This window comes from Solanum dulcamara, chromosome 2, assembly GCF_947179165.1.
Source record: "Solanum dulcamara chromosome 2, daSolDulc1.2, whole genome shotgun sequence".
In the NCBI taxonomy this organism is placed as follows: domain Eukaryota; kingdom Viridiplantae; phylum Streptophyta; class Magnoliopsida; order Solanales; family Solanaceae; genus Solanum; species Solanum dulcamara.
The window spans coordinates 20,675,846-20,680,102 of record NC_077238.1 but is presented as its reverse complement, the minus strand read 5'-3'; the positions used below and the strand labels follow the sequence as shown (position 1 = coordinate 20,680,102).

General features: G+C 35.1%; 1 pseudogene; it reads left to right on the top strand.

The window, feature by feature from the left end:
- Positions 1–769: 769 nt before the first annotated feature.
- LOC129870706 (uncharacterized mitochondrial protein AtMg00810-like) lies at positions 770–1,981 on the top strand (annotated as a pseudogene).
- Positions 1,982–4,257: the final 2,276 nt, after the last annotated feature.

Genomic DNA, 4,257 nt, shown 5'->3' with positions numbered 1-4,257 from the left:
ATCTTAGAGACTGCTATAGCCATCAAATTTTAAAGGTGCTTACCACTTAGTTTTTTGGGACATTGTGTTGAAGCTGTAGTATATGTTATCAATAGAATACTGTCCTTGGTCTTAAAGAACAGATCCCCTTTTGAGATATTGTATGGTCATGCTCCTTATTTAGCTCACATGAGAATAATAGGATGTCTATGTTATGCCACAACATGCCTAAACATGACAAATTTGCTCCAAGAGCCATCAAATATGCATTGCTAAGATATGGAATCCATCAAAAGGGATATAAATTGTACAACTTAGATACTAAGTCTTGTTTTATTAGTAGAGATATGGTTTTCTATGAGGATAAGTTTTCTTTTAACCAAAAGTCTCCAGTTATTAAAGATCTTTCCAGTTTTGACCCTTTCCCTCATATTCCTATAAGTGATGATGCTACCACACCACTTAAACATTCTCCTTTTACTGGTCTTCTTCGCAGTCCCCAAAATGTTGTTGATTTCATTACTACAGCATTTCCAGATACAAGTTAGCAGTAAGCACATCATGATGTACCTGGAGATGTTGTAGATAGGTCATCCCCTTTAGTGCAACTCTACTTGGACTATTGTTGATCTTCCACCAAAGAAGAAGGCTATTGGGTATAAATGGGTTTACAAGATCAAATACAAATCTAAAAGAGAGGTGAAAAGATTCAAAGCCATACTAATTGCCAAAGGGTATAACCAGAAAGAAGGGCTTGATTACAAAGAGACTTTTCTCACCAGTAGTAAAGATGGTGACAGTGAGGACAATTATATCTATATAAGCTACTCAGAAGTGGGACATCCATAAAATGGATGTATAAAATGCATTCTTACAAGGAGATTAACATGAGAAAGTTTATATGGATTTGCCAGTAGGTTTTGCTAGAAATAAAGGGCATCAAGTGTGAAAACTATCCAAGTCATTGTATGGCCTTAAGCAGGCATCTACACAATGGAATATCAAGTTGACCACTACCTTTTTGAATTAAGAATTCATTCAAAGTCACCTGAACTATTCCTTATTCACAAATAAAGATGGTCAAAAACTTGTTACGATTCTAGTTTATGTACATGAGGTCATGAGCACAACCAATGCTACTACATTATTCCATGAGACAAAAGATAATTTGAAATCATGTTTCAAGATTAAGAATTTGGGATATTTGGAGTACTTTCTTGGGATTGAATTTGCTAGGAGTAGACAAGGGATTCTGATGCACCAGGGGAAGTATGCTATTAAACGTATCTCTGACCTAGAGTTCACTAGAGCTAAGACCTCTCAAGCACCTCTAAAAGTAAATAAGAAGCTCACTTCACTTGAATTTGATCAACATGTTCAGGATAACAATGATCAGTTATTAAGTGATCCAAGTGAATATCAGAGATTGATAGGGAGACTATTTTACTTAACCATCACCAGACCAGACATTGCATTTGTAATTTAGTGTCTTAGTCAGTATATGCTTTCTTCAAAGGTTTCTCATATGATTGCAGCTGCCAGAGTTATCAAATATGTGAAACAGTCACCTGGACTTGGTGTGCTCATGTCATTCTCTACATCTCCTCATCTTATACAATATTGTGATGTTGATTGGGCATCATGTGTCAACACAAGAAGATCAGTTATCGGATACTTACTTAAGCTTGGTGATTCTATCATCTCCTTGAAATGCAAGAAGAAGCAAACCATCTCCAGAAGCTCAGCTGAGGTAAAGTATAGGAGTCTTTCTTCCGCTGTAGCTGAGGCTGTTTAGTTAGAAAGTTTTCTAGATAAATTAGGTGTGACTCTTGATGTCTAGGAGAGAAAGTACGGCTTGGTTTGGTGAAGTTACTGCACATTTCTACTACTGAGAAACAAACTGACATACTCATAAAAGGGCTTGGTGGGGTCAACTACATATTTGGTGTCAAAGCTAGGCATGAAGAATACCTTTACAGCACCTAGCTTGAGGGGGGGTTGAGGAGCTAACGACCTGCACAGCTATGAGCTAACGACCTGCACAACTTTTCCATGAACCCATATGATTAGTTAGTTAATTAAGTAGTTAGCTAGATGGCAGTTAGTTAGAGTAGTTAGAATGAGCTGGCATCTAGAACATTCCAGCTAGCTCTATATAAACAATAGGTTGTACAGTGTTGATACACAAGTGAATATGAAAAAAAGCTTTCACAAAAATCTTCTCTAACTCTCTTCTTCTTGAAGTAGTCACATTTTGACAACCCCACCTTATCATTGAGATTTTGATATTCTTCCTCATATTCACATTTATCACATCTTGAAGATAAATAAATTACCATGAATGCTACTTTCATATAGTCTTATCAAGAGATCTAGAAAAATAAGAACTTTTATTTGGAATTAGTAAACTAAGTCTCACTTCATGTGATCATAAATAATTTCAATTAAAGTTCTACTCTAATTAGTATCAAGTGTATTTAAAAATATTTTAGTAGCAAGTAGATTTTTTTAAAAAAATAAGTAATTTCTAATTTAAGAAAAGTAATGTCATATCACCGCTTTTAGACCACAATTAAAAAATATATAAAATAAGAGTTAAATTATTTAGAATAAATAACTATAAGAACAAATGAATGTTCAATTGAGTAACAACTAAATAATTATAGAGGAATGAGGAAAATTGACTCTTGGGCTTAAAAAATAAAGTGAAAAAAAAGCTGAGGGACAACAACAACATCCTATAGCATTTTTTGCGGGTTCACCCAAGATATTGTAATGTGTAAAACAAATGCAACATTTTTCTCGTGCCTCATCCAATTAAAAACCTACTTTCTTAGAATATTGTGACAAAACATTCAGAGTCAAATATTAGATATTCCAGAATGAAATATTTACCCTCTAAAAAAGAAGTAAGATCTGCATATAATCTATCATTTTCATAAGTACCTTAGTCAAAGGTAAATTTATTGTTAAAGAAGGATAGTCATATGCGTTAGAAGAAAATGCTTTTTAACTGTTATATAGTAGTACGATGGACACTGAAAACTATTACGAATATATAGTATGAAGCGTTAAGTGAAAGTAACAGTGTGATAGTATCATATCTTCTCAATCAAAAAGTCTAGAAGTTTACATTTGACCCTTGTTCTTTGAGCATTGCGAATAGGTACCTTACTCTAAAAACCTAACAAAAAATGAAAAATATCACTATATGATATGATGTATATATATATATATATACATATACACATCTTTGGGAGAAAGTGGGAGCCCCAACGATTGCTTTAGTGGCCTTATAGTTGAGACAACCCTTCTTTTGTTGCATTGATAGAATTTTAAGAGAGCCCAAATTTTTATATCCTTTTAAATTTAAGTCGTTAATTATCATAATTTATAGCATACAACAACAACAACAATAACCCAGTGAAAATCCATAATATGGGGTCTAGGGAGGGTAAAGTATATGCAGACCTTACTCCTACCAAGGTAGGACGGATGTTTTCGAGAGACCCTTGGCTCAAAAGAAGCATAAAAAGAGGTCAGATACGGCTAAGAAGTTCAAAGCGATATAGGAAAGCAAATAATGAATAAGAAAAATAACGAAAATGACATAGATAAAATAGAGTAATTGAAGTATCGAAAGTAATAAAAAGATAATAACAGATGTCAGAGCACAAAAAATTATAGTGCGCTAATGCACCTACTAATACGGAAGAATAATGAAACTATGTACTAGCCTTCTACCCTAATATGGGTCCTCCACACCCTCCTATCTAAGGTCATGTCCTCGGTAAGCTGTAACTGTGTCACATCCTGTCTAATCACCTCTCCCCAATATTTCTTCGGCCTACCCCTACCTCTTCTAAAACCATCCATGGACAACCTCTCACACCTCCGCACTAGGGCATCTGTATCTCTCATCTTCACATGCCCAAACTATCTCAGTCGCATTTCCCGCATCTTGTCTTCCATCGAGGTAACTCCTACCTTATTTCGAATAGACTCATTTCTAATCTTGTCACTCCTGGTATGCCCACACATCTATTTCAACATTCTCATCTTGGCTACTTTTATCTTTTGAAGACGTCGAATTTGACAAGGAGATGAAAAAGAATTCCTGTCTTTTGTGAGAGACCTTAACTGACCACCACTCTACCCCATATAACATAGCCGGTCTAACCACCACTTTGTAGAACTTGTCCTTAAGTTGTGGTGGCACCTTTTTGTCACATAGAATACCGAAAGAGGCCCTCTATTTTATCCACCCTACCCCAATAT